Below are 16574 nucleotides of genomic sequence, written 5' to 3'. Positions count from 1 at the left end.
TCATGAAATTCCGCCTAAAGTATCTAAAGTCCTACACCCTAGCATCCTAGGATCAATGTGAATAGGGGTGAATCCGCCATTGCTGACGACCCAGCTTCTAGGGGCAGTCTTGGATGGAGGATGTTGAAGGACTTAGCTACTCCAGCAGATAGGCCTGTTAATCGGTTTGCTGCTCCCTGCGGTTAAATGATGAACGAATTACTTAGAGTATGTGTTTATTACATATGTTTATTTTTTTTTTTTTACTTTGTCCTAGACTTAACATCATATTTTGCCTTTGCACAGTCCGTCAACTCAGCTGTTGAAGTTGTTCATATGTATAACTACTATCAAAGATATTCGGACAAGGTCGAGAGCATTGTGGAAAAAGCCGATGAGGAGCGCAAGGCTGCCAAAGCTGAGGTTGAGGGATACAAGGACAAGATAAAGATACTTGAGAGGAAGGTGGCCGATCATGAGGTGCTAAAAAAGAAGCTAGTGGATCAGGACCAGCTGAAGGTTTCGAATAGCAGAGCTATAAAAGGACTTGTTAGCTGAGAAGACGGAGAAAGAGAAGGCAAAAAAGGATCTTGAGATGGCCCGTCTGGACAGGCCTATTGTCAAGCGTCAAGCCGTCAACAAATTTCTGAAATCCGATTTGTATAGGGATAAGTTGGTTAACCGCTATACCGGGGGATGGGTTGCGGCACACCGATGTGTGTGTAAGGCAGAGAAGTGGGAAGAAGAGAAATGCCAATCCGTAGAGGATGCTTACGACAACAATCATCATCTTTCCCCCACTAGCTATGAAGATGTGTATTTTCCCGATCCTCCCAGTATTGACACGCTGAAGAATGTTGATCCACGCAGTCTACTAGATGAGGAGTTTGATGACGCCATTTTCGCTACCTCTCCCCATAGTGATGAACCGGAGAAGGAGTCTGAAGCGAAGAAAGATTAAAGTGTTGGGCAGTCATCACTAATCTCATCATGTGGATCTTCTCTGTCATGCACTCGTCGTGCAAAAGAATGATCAATTTATTTTTGCTTTCAGTGTTTAAGACTTGTTTTTGTTTTTGGTTTGTACTACCATACAATGTCCGTTCTTAGCCGGTCTGATCCTTGTTCATTTTGGGTGATGGCTGTCGGTTTGTAGAAACTTCTGTTTAATTTTGACTTATTATCATATATTATCTGCATTCCTATAACTTATATTGCTCTGTTTATTTTTACAAGTTTCTAATTTGTTTAGATTCCGATAACTCCTAATCTGTAGTTCTAGAATCTTGTTTTAACTTTATTTCTTCATCTTGCTTTTCGTATCACCACCACTACTCCCCTAGTTTTACAAGTAACCATTATGAATGTTTAATTTGTAAAATTGATGTTGTTTACCCGCAGTAACAACTTAACTTATTTTATTTTCATCTCTACAATAAAGCCGGTACCATATTTACAGTCTTTTAAGGCCGAAATTATAAATTAAGGCTGTACAGTAACACTTGCGACCTTTTTCAGGCCGATATTATATTAGCAACCTTTATTAGGCCGCGCAAAGACATTATACTTGCAACCTTTATCAGGCCGAGCAAGGATATTATACTTGCAACCTTTATCAGGCCGAGCAAAAGATAGTGGATCAGACCATTAGTTCAACTCGCCTTTAGGTACATTTGTTATCCAACATCCCTCCTCACTTGAATGGGTGAGACAGCTAGCTAGGCTGATCTGACGTTCATATCGAAAGTGGGTGGGGGGTTCCATATTCAGTTAATGGGCCGCTGACTACTTTTATTAACGACTTCAGCAAAATAGAAAGCAATGTTACAAAATGTATGACCCTATGTCATTCCGAGAGTAAACATATAAAACTAAAACAGTATAAAAAACACTTAAACATAGTACTTCTTAAGAACACTTGCATTCCAGACATTTTTTAACGGAACCCCCTTCAAAGTCATAAGCTGATAAGATCCTTGGCGAATAGTTTCATATATCTGGTACGGTCCTTCCCAGTTTGTGGTGAATTTTCCATCTGCATTTCCCTTTCCCGTTGCTGTCGTTATTCGTAAAGACAAATCTCCGTCTTCAAGGGGTCGGTAGCTGACGCGTTTATTATACGCCTGGCTCATTCTATTCTTGTACGCGGCAGACTTAATTGCAGCTTTTAGCCTTATTTGCAGCAAAAAATCCAGCTACTGCCTTAGTAAGAGTTCATTCTGATCTTCGTAGTAATGTTGGATGTGGAACGTAGGAAGGCCAACTTCGGCAGGAATAACTGCCTCTGTACCGAAAGCAAGGTGAAAAGGTGATTCCTCCGTTGTCTCTTTTGTTGTCAACCTGTTGGCCCACAATATTTAAGGTACTAGCTCGGCCCACAATCCTTTCGCATCCTAAATTTTCTTTTCCAAGGAACTAAGGATCTGTTTATTAGTGGTTTCCGCTTGACAATTTGACTGTGGGTGACACACGGCTGCATAGGCAAATTTTACCTTATATATGCCGAGGAAATTTTTAATCCGCCTACAATCGAACTGAGAATCGTGATCAAAGACCATGGCTATCGGTAATCCGAATGAAGTGAATATGTTTCCTGATGAATTTTCTCACTTCGCTTGCTGTAATCTTTGCTACTGGCTCAGCTTCTATCCAATTTGTGAAATAGTCTATTCCCACTATTAAGAACTTACAACCCCCAGTGGCCGATGTGAAAGGACCAAAATTATCCATTCCCCATTGTGCAAAAGGGATTGGATTAAGAATGGGCGTCAAGTTGTTTGGTGACTGATTTATTACCGGCCCAAACTTCTAGCATCTAACACACTTTTTAGCATAAGCGAGTGTATATGCGTTCATTGTCGGCCAATAATATCCTCTTTTCATTGCCTCCAGGGACATTCATCGGCTACCAACGTGATTTCCACAGTTACCTTCGTGAATTTCTTCGACTAGCTTAGCAAACTCGTACGCCGTGATACATCGGCGCAAGGATAAGGAGAAACCTCTTTTATAGAGCAACCCGCGAAACATAACGAACTAAATGCTATCTTTCTTGACTTTTTGTGCTTCATTTTGTCGGCAGGAAGGACATTGTGTATTTTATTGGCCAGTATGTCATCGTACCATTCTCGGCCTCCTTCTATACAGTTTACTTCCTTGTGACCTTTCCTCATCAATAATCCTATGATTTAGGATCTCGACCATACCTGTACGTTTCAGGTCGTTGAAGCTTGAACTCGCTAACTTTGCCAGTGCATCTCTTGTGCATTCAAAGCACGTTATACTCTTTAGTTTAGCTAAGTAAGCTATCATCGCCAGTTCTCGAGCTTCGTAATCGCCGCTGAACTAACTAGTCACTTGTTGCGAATTTGTTGACAACTCAACTTGTTTAGCCTCTGTCGCTAGACATAACTGGACCCCTGCCAATGTTGCTTCATATTCGGCCTTGTTGTTAGAGGCCTTGAATTTGAATTTTATTGCATACTCACATATATCTCCCTGCGGAGACGTTATGATAATTCCAGCCCCTGATCCCATTGAGGCTGCGGAGCCGTCAACGGATACCTTTCAGGTTCCAATGTCATCCTTGTCTTCAGTGTAGGATGCCTCAACAATGAAATCGGACAAGGCTTAAGCCTTTATCGACACTTTATGTTTGTAAATTAAAGCATATTCCGACAACTATATTTCCCATTTAAGTAAACGGCAAGAGGTTTCCATTTTCTGAAGAGATTTTTCTAACGGCTGATTTGTCAAAATTTCGACTGTATGTGCATCAAAGTATGGTCTTAACTTCCGTGCCGCTATCACAACGACGTATGCGATTTTTTCTACTTACGGATACCTTCGTTCTGCAGCATTCAATACATGACTCACAAAATATATTGGCATTTGCATTTTCTTCCGCTTTACCAACAATACCGCCGCTACTATCTTTGGAGAGGCCGAGATGTATAGCTGCAGCGTTTATTCTTTTTTCCGGCTGAGCTATCATTGGCAACGAACGGAGGTGGCTCTTAACCTCCTCTAGCGCTTTTGCTTGCTCTTTGCCCCAGGCGAAAGTTTTATTCTGACGAAGTATTATGAAGAAAGGTAAGGCTTTATCAGCGGATTTGCTGATAAACTTGTTAATGCCGCCATGCGGCCAGTTAGTTTTTGTATGTCTTTAATGGATTTCGGTTATGGTAAGCTAAGAATGGCTTCAATCTTATCGGGATTCGTATCTATTCCCCTTTCACTAACCATAAAACCCAAAACTTTCCTGATCTAACGCCAAAGACTCATTTCTCAAGATTCACTTTCATTCGGTACTGTTGAAGAGTGTAAAAGGTTTCTTTCAAATCCGCGATGTGATTTGCGGCCAATCGACTTTTTACAATGGAGTCATCTACATATACTTCCACGTTTCTCCCCTTTTGATCTGCAAATACCTTGTCAACCAATTTCTGATATGTTGCTCCCACATTTCGTAACCCAAGCGGCATCGCTTTATAACAGTAAACGCTAGCGTTCGTTATGAATGCCGCTTTATTTCTATCGGGCTCATATAAGCTAACTTGATGGTATCCTAAAAAAGCATCCATGAAACTCAGTAAAGCATGGCCAGAAGTGGAGTCTACCAGCCGATCTATCCTCGGCAATGGATACCAGTCTTTAGGGCAGGCCTTATTTAATTCCGTGAAGTCGACACACATCCTCCATTTCCCTAACGGCTTTTTCACTATGACCACATTAGCTAACCACTCAGGATACATACATGGCTCTATAAACCCTGCTGCTAGTAACTTGTTAACTTCAGCTTGTATGGCTTCAATTTTCTTCGTTGAGAAATTCCTTTTTTTCTGCCTTATCGGCCTTGCTCGCCTATCCACATTTAACGTGTGAACCATTACGTCAGGGTGAATTCCCGGCATTTCGTCGGCCGAAAAGGCGAACAAATCTGCGTTTTCTCGTAGGAGCTCTATTAAATGACATCGCATGTCGGTGTCCATGTCAGATCCAATTCTCACCGTCCGGTTTGGGACTCTAGGTTGTAACTTTATCACGGTGGTTTCCCCTCCCGGCAACGGTCGTGGAACCGTCATGGGTCTTGTGCCAAAGTTCTCCATAGCTAGATCATGGGTTGCAGAATTCCTTTCTCTTTTTAAACTAGAGTTATCTAGTCCCGGTTGTCGGTTTGGTTGCTTTAATGCCGTTACTTCTCTGGCCATGGTTTGGCTTCCTCGAACGCGGTTTTGGTTTGCCCTTGTTTAAGACATATATCATAGTTAAGTGATATGTTGAAACCACGGCTTGCACATCATGAATCATGGGTCGGCCGATAATTGCATTATACTCGCTTGATGTCGCACCCGTTAACTGTCAATATAAATACCAATGGCTCGTCATGAGGAAAGATGATCCCCTTGATATCCGCTTTGGAGAAAGACACAACAGGAACTTTGGAAGGCCGAGGACGATCTTCCAGTACCATGGTGTTTACCAAATGCCTATGCTCCGACAAGCTTTTCTTAGTTCCGCTAACGGACCCTCCGTGTATCGGACCGACAGTGATGACATCTATAGTTATTTTGCGACCGGGGGGCGCATGGCCTTGTCGGTAGGTATCGTCCTGCATGAACAGGTCACCTTGCTATCGATACTTCGATTGCCTCATCTGTGGGGTTGTGGCCGGCTTGGCCCCGCCCTAGCCCGGTATTGAGATAAGTGTCCTTTCCTGATGAGGTCTTCAATATTTTCTTTTAGCTGAATGCATTCTTCAATGTAGTGACCAACATCCTTATGGAACATGCAATATTTTTTTATATCCTGGCCATTAGTTTTAATCGACGTTGGTCGATTCCAGTCTTCCTTGTGCTGATTAACCGAGTATATTGCCGCTCTAGGCGCGTTCAGCTGTGTATAATTGTTGAACCGGCCTAGACCTTTACCAGGCCTATTGTAACACCCTAGAAATTCCTTTCTTTAAAAATACCTGTTTTCCTCTGTTTAAAACTCAAAATAGGAAAATCTAAGAAATTACCGCCACCGTGAAAATGGCCAAGGTAACTATCAAAGACACGCAGCGGAAGACTATCTTTAAAAACATTCAAAATAACTTAACTTAAAAAGTCAACCAACGAAAGTAAAGTCAAACCAAAGTAAAACAATGTCAACCTACAACTCGGAACCATTGTAGGCCCTTAACAAAACAGTACCAATTCAAAACCTTTGCGTTAGTCTCACAAACATAATATGATAAAATAATGAAAGAAATAAACACATCATAGACTTATGGAAACTAGTATGATTCGCACTTAACTCATGCCCATCATGAATACGCTTTGTCACTTGAAAAGCTTCTCTCTACTTGTTTTCACTACTCTCCATTAAAAATGGGTCATTATAGGGCCAAGGTAAAGACAAGGCCAACAAACACACAATCAACAAAGCTAAGTACATAAGTGTAATTAAACACACTAACATGCTTTCACCTATCAACACACAACTTACCTCGTTGCACCTGTTTACAAGCACACAACTTACAACAAGACTTCTCAGCTAAGTAACTAAATAATTTATTTAGTATTGATTACGCATCGAATGGGTTTCCCCCTAACCTGCCCTAATAAAGGGGTACTAACACGGGAGCTAACCGTGTCAGTATAAAATAACTACTCGTAAGTGGCGAAATTCCTACGCATAATAATAAAAGGAAAATTTAGCGCCCTGTACTCCTAGTAGAACTTATGGTTAAATATAAAACCCCATAACTCCCCCCATATGTTCATACTCAAGGTATATACGTTCCAAGAGTTTTAGTGCGTAACCTCTTTCACTTTATGTTATTTACATATTATTAAACTTGATGATGACTCTCAAACCATAATAAAATCAAACATTACAATTATCCAAACAATTAAACATTCCAATTTAATTCTTGAATAATTAGTGACCACATAATATTTAATGTTGAACCCCTTTTAAATCTACCTCAGTGTCAAAGACACCTTAAACGCGTAATGCGCCAAAATTCCTATCCCTTGGTGTTAGAAACACCTTAAGTACACTAAGGCACCAACATATAATTTATTCCTCGTGTACATGGACACTTAAATAGCTCTTTTCTCATGCTTATTAGCATCAGTAAAAATTATATGAACCATAATAAAATTCCTTTTTAATATTCCAAACCAAATTAAACATGTAGCTTAATTAAACATGCTATCTATCATACCAATAATAAAAGTGTGGTTCATATATAACATGCCCAAAATAATTATTTCCATACAATAATCTATCACAAATAAATCATGCCTCATAATTCAATCACTAATATCAAAATCTAGCATGATGCTACTTAGTATTAAATATTCACGCCTAGCATTTTACTACATCATCAAAAATATGCTAAGTACGCAAACGTACCTCATATACGATCTTAATATCGCCGCAACTAATAGAAATCGCTTACTTCAAAGTCTCCTACAAACCAAAATCATATCATGGCATTAAAATCTACTCCACACAAATTTCCAGCAATATATACTCTTATTAAACCACTCATAATTTCATTAAAACAAGCTGAAAATTAATTAAAACTTCATACTTTAATCCCAATTAATGGGTAGTCAAAATTCCTTCAAGAAACTCAATTTTTAGCATACTAACAAAAATTCCAACAATATTAATTAATGAAAACTTACTGTAATTATACTTTAAAACCCTAAAATTAAAGGTTTAAACCATCCTAAATCATATTCATTCAATAATCAATTATTTATAAATCTAGGGTTTCAAAAATTAGGGCTTTTTAATTAAATTTAAAATCTGAAATTTAATTCACATCATACTTAATATCAATCATTATAAAACCATCACAAAACTCATAATTTATAATTAGAACTAGGATTAAACAAAAGAAAATAAAAAAAGAATAATTTTTTTTTTCAAAAGGGGGTGGCTGGACAGCAGCCATGGCACCACAGCTGGCTGCTGTCGTGCTGCTGGTGGCGCCGCCACTGCTGCCAGCTATTGCTAGTGGTGGCCAGCGGCCCGCCGGTGGTGGTGGTGGCCGGCGGTGTTGAGTGCCGAAAAAGGGGAAGGGAAAAAAGAAAGTAAAAGAAAAAGAAAATAAAGGAGAAGGGAGAGAAATTTTACCTTGGGTATTCTTCACTCTGGGCAAAGTTTAATTTGCTCAAGTGTTGAATATTTATATCCCTTTCTCTAGAAACCCTTCTTACCTAAACTTTCCCTTTTTTAATCTTTCCTAATGAAACTTTACTAAAATAAAACTTTCCTAAATTAAATCCCAACTTAATAAAATAATTAATTAAATAAAACTTTCCTTTTATAACATATTTCCAAACTTATTTAAGATAAACAATTAAAATGCCATAAATAATTTATTTCAAATTATTTAAATACCCCACAAAATACTTATTTAAAATAAAATACGTATAAAAATATGGGGTATTACACCTATTCGTCCTTTGCTGATTCTGCTGATGTAACCTATTTATCCCGCCGGTATGAATGTCAGGCACTGCGCTATCATTATGTTGCCGAGATGGTTCTGCCGATGCTACTTGGCTACTGGTCTTCAAGAGCTCCTCGCTCTTTATGTACTCATGCGCCTTGCTGAACGCTGTACCCAAGTTCGAGAAGGATTTTCGCGCCATGTATCTCTTGAAATCACTGTCCCTTAACCCATTCATGAGGGCCATTACGACTATTTCTTGATGTAACCTAGGTATGGTGTTGGCCTCATTGTTGGAACTCCTACGGAAGTCTCTAAGTGACTCATCCTTTTTTAACTTGACAGCCATAAGCTCCCCTGAGGTTCTCTGTCTTATATTGTTGCTTATGTACTGGCCTGTAAACAACTCCACTAAGGTTTTAAAGCAATCAATAGAACCTGGCTCTAGGTTAGAAAACCAATATGAGGTGGCTCTCGTTAGCGTCGTTGGGAAGACTTTACACCACACAGCGTTTGTGTCGGTGTAAAGTAACATGTGGCTTTCAAAGGTGGCCACACACCTTTTAGGATCCTCTTTGCGACTACGTGCATGATGGCATTTTGATTTTTTCCATATGTTGATCAAGGATTTCCTGGGTGAATGGGGATATCCTCAGCCTGACCACAATTCTGGCTGCACTTCTTGACGGCCCACTACTGGCCTCTCGTCGGTAAGACTCTAAATCTCCTACCCGTACGCCATGAGAATCTTGACGTCCCGGTGATATTATAACCTCCTGGGGTTGCAGCTAAGGTTGCAGTTGAGGCTGCGGGGCTGCCTGGTTGAACTGGATTTCCAGGTTAACAAACACGGGCGCCGATGGCGCACCTGCCCCTCTGGCCCTGCCGACCGTGGTTTCGGCAACCTCCTTCATTTTCCGAGACATGGCTCGCATCACCTTAGCTGTAAACTCCAACTCCTCTAGAGTGAACTCATCTAGAGGGTTTGGGGTTGGTGCTCGATTTCGCTCACGTGTTATCGGCATGTTCGCAGGGTCATTTATAGTTTTTCTCGCATCAACATTAAGAATGCCAGTATTGTAAATGCGGTTTTTGATTTCTGTCATTGGTGTTGTAGTTTCATTGTTTCCTTCCGTGATTGTTGGAGGTCTTTTGGACAATAGTAGTTATTACTACCCCTCCTTCTAGCGCCAATTGTTCCAGGTGAGCTCCGGTACCGTAAGTCCTGCGGTTGGTAAAGGTTTACCGTCCAATTAAGCACCTACACAGTCAGCACAAATTAGCTAACCTGGGGGATTATCCGGGGATAACCACTCTGATGCTAAAGTTAGCAATCTGACGAGAAGAATGAATGAAAGAGTAAGAGAATGTTTCTAAAGAGGGAAATAGAAAGAGAGAGAGAGAGATTGTACCTTGACAATGAAAATATGGTGCCAGCTATCAGCATAGGTGGCAAACCAACCTTGTAGGTAGTAGGTGCCTACGTGGTCGGAAGCAGCTCTCCACGTGGCCGAGATAATGACTGTTATCGACGTTAAGCCGATATGCTGAATCATAAATGATTAGCAATGTAATGTACTATAACGACTAATTATTAACGATGTCGGTACTATCCCTTACATTCACCATTCCTGAAAATTCGACTCACTTTGCATTTGCACGGTCTCCAATAAACATCTTTGACCATGAATATCTTCGGCTATATATAAGTGGAAATCATAAAAAGTTGATATTTGAAAAACTTTATAATAAGGGGAATCTAATAAGACTATTCATGATAATTTATTTGTATTATATAAATCATAACATGTGGTCAAATTTATTTTATTTTTACCACATGAATAGTAAGCAAGTTAAACTTTAAAGAACGGAGGTAGTATGTTCCATTATACGCATTCCGTCCTTTTATTAAAGACATGTAATCCTTTTATGGAAAATCGATATTAAAAACTTATTTCTATTTTAAGGTTGTACTATTTGAGAATATTCTCCACTTTTTAATGAATTTTTTTTTATTTTTTTTGAAGGGCCCTACTAGGCTAGAACCTCTCACAGGTCCTCCTGGCCCGGGTTAGTGGGCTTGACAATTTGGAAGAGTCGGGGAAGATAAGGGAATCCAACTCTCCCAAATTGTCACTACTGGGTATTGAACCCCCAACCTCATGGTTGGAAGGTACTCTCCTTTCCACTAAACCAAGCTTGACTTTGTACTTTTAATGAGTTGTCATCACTCTTTTGTAATAATAATAACTTTTTACATCAATTTCCAATACTTTCTCTCTCCATTGCTTCAATTATTCTCAACCACATTTTTTTTTCAATCAATCTCTCTCTAACACCACATGCGCTTATGTACTTCTACCAACTTTCTAAATTTCCTTGAAAAAACCCAAATAGGTACTCCCTCCATGTTTTAATAAATGTTACACTTACCAAATGTTGCCGTGTTTTAATAAGTATTACATTTCTTTTTTTTTGTGATATGGGAATAAACACGTCGTCGATTTGTCTATCCCTAAATCTGATGAGTGACATTTATGGCACTCATTTGATCCCTTTTTGGATGAATTCTATTTCATTTTATCTCTCTTTTCTTTAGTTTTCCTTAGATTTATTCTTGTTTTCTTCATTTTATGCTTTTTGTAGTTAGTTTCTCTATTTTATGCATTTTTCTAGTTTACTTGCTATTTTTCCCTTTTACTTGCTTTTTATCCTTTGATTGTAGGTTGTGATTAATTGTCCAAGAATTCCCGAGCTTCCTTTTTATGATCTTTCATTGTTTTCATGCCTAAAGATTGTGCAAGAAGCTTCAAGTCAAAGGTGGATCCAAGGGGCATGCTTCAAGGATTTGTATATGCCTTTCTCATGGCTTATACTCTTCAAGAAATTCAAGAAAGTTTCTGCCTATTTTGTCCTCCAACATCATCATCTAGGATGTGTGCACCGCTTGAGCTAGGACGAAGAGAAGAAGTGGAAAAGACCCAGCTAGGTGCGGGTGCACCCAGGGAGTGTGCGGCCGCACATTGGTCGGGTGCGGCCGCACACCTGGTGCGTGCGGGCGCACCAATCTGGGTGTGTTTCCCGTGCGCACCACTCTCTTTCCTCCATGCGCCAGCACCGACGTGGGTCTATTTTTGGGCGTCAATACCGACCTCCTCTTTGTATATATAGTTATTTCTTTCTATTTTTAGGGAGAAGCTTTTAGATTGGATTTCATAGTTAGTTTTTTGATAGAATTTTAGAGAGAGAAACTCAAGGATTGAAGAGAGAGAAATTCATGATTTTTGGTGATTGCTCAAGAATTCTTCATTGTAATTGATCTTTAGATCAAAGTTTTGTAAGGATCTTCTTCTTGATTTCAATACAAGTTTGATTTTAGTTGATTTAAATTGTTTTCCATGTTATTGTTGATTGATTGAAGCTTGTTTGATGATTGATTGTAGTTTTATTGATTTTTGATTGATTGTTGATTTGATCTTTGATTTCAAATATGTTGATGATGAAATTGATGATTAGTGTAGCTTTGATCTTGATTTCCATGGCTAGTGAGTAGTTTTCTAGCTAGGGAAATGGTGAAGCATGTTTGAGTGATGGATTAGAGTAATTTGGGGATAATTGATGGAGTTGATGATATGATTAAATTTGGTTGATAATTCATGTGCATGTGTGTGATTGATTGAAGTTTGGCCATCTTTGATTATTGCACTAGATTGCATTGTGAGCTTGCTATGATACGGACCATTGATTAGTAACTTGCAATTTCACGATTGAGGTGCTTTGTGACGTTCCCTAGGTAGTGTTTAGCGTAGTTGATGCTAGTTAGACCTCTAGGTGAACTATCTTGGTATGCTCTTTTGGATACATGAATGATCTTCCTTCATATCACTTGACTTAGTCGGTTTGACCTCCCAAATTACCATTTTCCATTACAATTACATGTGGATCCATTGCCCTAGTGTCTTTTAGATTGATTTCATACAAGTTCTTGCATCATTTAGCTCTAGCTCTAGTTTCCTTCATAAACCCCCTCTACTAGACTTCGGAATAGCTTGACTTAGGCATTGTGCATTCGACCTCCATTCCTTTGGGTTTGACCTTGACTTACCACTATACTTAATAGGGGTTTGTTAAGTTACAAATTTTGTTTGATTGGGTGGGGTGGTAGCCCAACGACCTACCGTTCTTCATCCCATCAAAATGGCGTCGTTGCCGGGGAATGGTGCCTTGAGTGCATGTTGTTGTTGAGTCTATTTCACTTTATTTGCAAAATACAAAAAGATTTTACACTTTAGGCTACACTTGTAGCCGTGCTACTTATATTTTCTTTGAGTTTTGTATGCATAGGTCCCGAGATCGTTCATTTGCTCCCTTTGATCCGGAGATTGAAGAACTCTCTCAAGGAGGAGAGTAGCAAACAAGACATTGGATTATAGTTCCTCAAGCGAAGAAGAGATTGAACAAGAGCAAGTCATGGGAGAACAACCAAGAGTTGCCTTGAAAGAATTGGGAGTGCCCGATGCATATAGGTTCGAGAGCGGCATAGCTTCACCTACAATACCGACAAACGATTTTGAAATTAGGCCGGCAATGATCACCCTAATTGAGAGGAGACAATATAGTGGGGCAAAGAACGAGAGCCCATTGAACCATCTTAAAGAGTTTGAAAAATATTGTAACACAATCAAGGTTAATGGAGTGTCTCAAGAATTTATCCGCCTCAAGTTGTTCCCTTTCTCTCTCATAGGAAGATCTTTGGAATGTCTAGACAAAGAGGTGAAGCCCAATTCATTGAGAACGTGGGATGATGTCACTAAAGCTTTCTTGTCCCGTTTCTATCCTCAAAAGAAAACGGCGGAGGCAAGGGCTTTAATTCAAGGGTTCAAGCAAAAGCCAAATGAGAGTCTTTATGAAGCATGGGAAAGATTCAAGGAGTACCAAAGAGAATGTCCTCACCACGGAATTCCAACATATCAATTGATCCAAATCTTCTATGGTGGTTTGAGTCCTCAAGGCAAGGCATGTCTTGATGGAGGGGCCGGTGGTCCAATCATGAACAAAACCGAAGAATAAGTTGTGGACATAATAGAGGATGTGGTGACTTACTATAGAGATTGGCAAGATGGGGAAAGAGATTCTTCAAGCAAGCAATCCTCGTTGTACTCGGTGGACCATCTTAATGCCATCAACAATCTTTCCTCTCAAATGACAAACTTGGGAAAGGAGATGACGGCAATCAAGGCCAAGTTGGAAAGTGTTTCTTCCTCTTCTCAAGCTTCAAATCTTCCCTCCCAAATTAAGGGGAGAGGTACTTCTTCTAACTCTCAAACTCCTTCTACTTCACATAATATGCCTATGGGATGTTTGTTTTGTGATGTATGTGGATCATATGACCATGATTCTAGCAATTGCAACAATGAATGTGTTGATGAGTTTGACAACAATGAGTGTGAGCATGTTAATTTTGTGTCAAACAACAATGTCCAAAGGTTTGATAATCAAAGAGGCCAATGGAATAGGAATTACCAAAACCAAGGCAATTTTGACAACTATAATCATGGTGGTGGTTATAGGAACCAAGGGAATCAAGGTTCTCGTGGTAACCACAACCAAGGTTATAGTGGCCAAAATCAAAGCCAAAATTATGGTAATCAAAACCAAGGCTATGGTAATCAAAAACAAGGTTATGGAAATCATAACCAAGGTAATGGTAATCATAATCAAGGTGGTGGTAACCATAATCAAGGTTATGGTCAAAATCAAAATAGGGGTAATTGGAACAATCAAGGAAGGGGAAATTTTCAAAACAATGCTCAAAGAGGTCCCCCTCCCGGATTTGTTTCAAAGACTCACGGTGAAAATTCCTATTCACAACCTTCTTCTCCTAGGACTACTTTGGAGGAATTGATTGGTAATCAAACCAAGATCATTAACACCTATATGGCGGTTAGTGATAAGAAATTCAATGAGATGATGACCCACAATAAGATGCTTGAGACTCAAATAACCCAATTAGCAAGCACTATTAAGGATTATGCTAGTCCTTCATCTTTGCCTTCCCAAGGTGTTGAACCAAAGCAACCCGTGTACTCTATTGCCACTAGTGGAGGAAATGACTTTAGTGAGGGAGTTTCTTGTTCAAAAGAGGGAGAAGATGAGAATGGTGTTATGGAGAATGAAGATGAGAGGGTTGAGTCTAAGGAAATTTATTGTGAGGTTGAGGAAAAAGAAGAAAGTGTTGTTGAAAAGATGAGTGAGGTAGAGAGATTTCTCGATCTACCATACCCCCAAAAATACTTGAGATTCAAAATGGATGAGCAATTTGGGAAGTTCCTTGAAGTTCTTAAGGAAGTCCATGATTCAACACCCTCTACCGAGCAAATTCCCGATATGCCTAAGTACTCCAAGTTTCTTAAGGAGATACTAGAGGAGAAGGAAAATTTTGATGAGGGTAGTTCGGTGGAAGGAGGGAAGTGTTTTAGTGCTCTTGTCCATGGTGAGCTTCCGGAGAAAATGGAAGATCCGGGGAATTTTTCATTCCCTTGTCAAATCAAGAAGATGGTTTTTAAGAATGCTTTGTGTGATCTAGGGGCTAGTGTGAGTATTATGCCCTTTTCGGTTTTCAAGAGGCTTGATCTAGGTGAGCTTCAACCATCTAATATAACACTTCAATTGGCCGATCGCTCTATTAAGTTTCCCAAGGGGAGAATTGATGATGTCCCTCTAAAGATTGGAGAGTTTGTCTTTCCCGTGGATTTTGTTGTTTTGGAGATTGAGGAAGATGAGCATATTCCAATCATTCTAGGGAGACCTTTCTTAGCCACCTCGGGAGCCTTAATAGATGTGAAGGGAGGCCAAATCACTTTGAGATGTGGAAAATTAGAAGAAAGTTTTAAGTTGAAGCCCATGCATGAGTCTTTATCTTGTGTGCAAGATATAGCATGTGCTAGTCTTTCTCGTTCCATTGATGATGTGAGCATGGTTGATTCTTCTACTAACGATGCTTTTGAGATTGTTGATGATGTTTGTGCAAGTCTTGATGATGTTAGTGAAGAAGAATTTGTAATTCAAAAGCCAAGGGATGAGAAAGAAATTGAGATTCCAAATTAGTTCAAGCTTAATTCTCAAGATGAAGAGAAAGCTTCCATGGTTAAGGATGTTGAAGTCAAGCCGAAGAAAAAAGCCCGTGACTCGAAGAAATTAAGAAAAAGAAAGAAATTGAGAAAAGAGAAGGAAGAATTTGAAAAGAATTTTGTGAAGGTTTCATTAAGCAACGATGAGAAGTTGCTCAAAATTGAAGAAGATTTTGCTCCATCAACTACCTTGAAGAAGGTGGTGTTCTTTGACCCTCCATGATTTGGAGGAAGGGTCGAGCTTAGGACCTTAAGCAAGCGCTTCCCGGGAGGCAACCCGGAGTTTCTAACTTTTCCTTTTGATTTTTGAATTTTCTTATTTTTGTTTCTTTTATTACTTTGTCTTTCCTTTCACCTTTCTACTTGATTGGATTTTTAGGATGACTTTTGCGGGATTGGAATTCTACAAGTATGCATGGTGAATGGAAGGTGTTCGTGGCACAAATCACATTTTGTTCGCTAATCAAAATTTGAGGTAAAAAGGGTAAGAATTTTAGAGAGGTAAGATAGGAAATTCATGTTTTGAAAGTTGGAGGAAATTGATACTTAGTGAATTTTTGTGGTGAGCACATGAATTTTCAACTTTGAGGGCTTTGAAAATGATTTTAGCTACTGCCTATGTTGCTCCTCATCACCATCATGATTCATGTGCGCACCAAAATAGGCAGTAAGTATCAAATTGATGAGAAAAAGGAAGAAGTGGGGCACGCACAGGGATGTGCGGCCGCACACGAGGCCTGTGCGGGCGCACAGACTGCGTGTGCGGGCGCACAACAGTCTTGTGCGGCCGCACTTGGCTGGACGAGCATTTTAACTTTCTTCCTCCTCTTTCCTCCCTTCATTTCAACATTTCCACTCATCTTCAACCTCACGGCTTCCCCTTTCAAAACCCTTTTGTGCGCACCTTTTCCTCCCTTTTTCACCATCAAAAATCCTTCATTTCCTCACTAAAATCACTCCATTTTCACTCAAAATCACTCACAAACCTTCCTACACTCAAAATTCCT

The 16574-nt window shown here is 39.6% G+C and overlaps 1 non-coding gene across 1 annotated transcript; it reads right to left on the bottom strand.

Moving 5' to 3' along the window:
* Positions 1–13292: 13292 nt before the first annotated feature.
* LOC145565794 (small nucleolar RNA R71) lies at positions 13293–13398 on the bottom strand. The gene has a single exon (XR_014095171.1). It is a non-coding gene; the product is annotated as a small nucleolar RNA R71 (small nucleolar RNA).
* Positions 13399–16574: the final 3176 nt, after the last annotated feature.

Source organism: Chenopodium album, chromosome 10 (assembly GCF_948465745.1).
Source record: "Chenopodium album chromosome 10, dcCheAlbu1.1, whole genome shotgun sequence".
Lineage (NCBI taxonomy): Eukaryota > Viridiplantae > Streptophyta > Magnoliopsida > Caryophyllales > Amaranthaceae > Chenopodium > Chenopodium album.
This window is presented reverse-complemented; position numbering and strand designations above follow the sequence as displayed.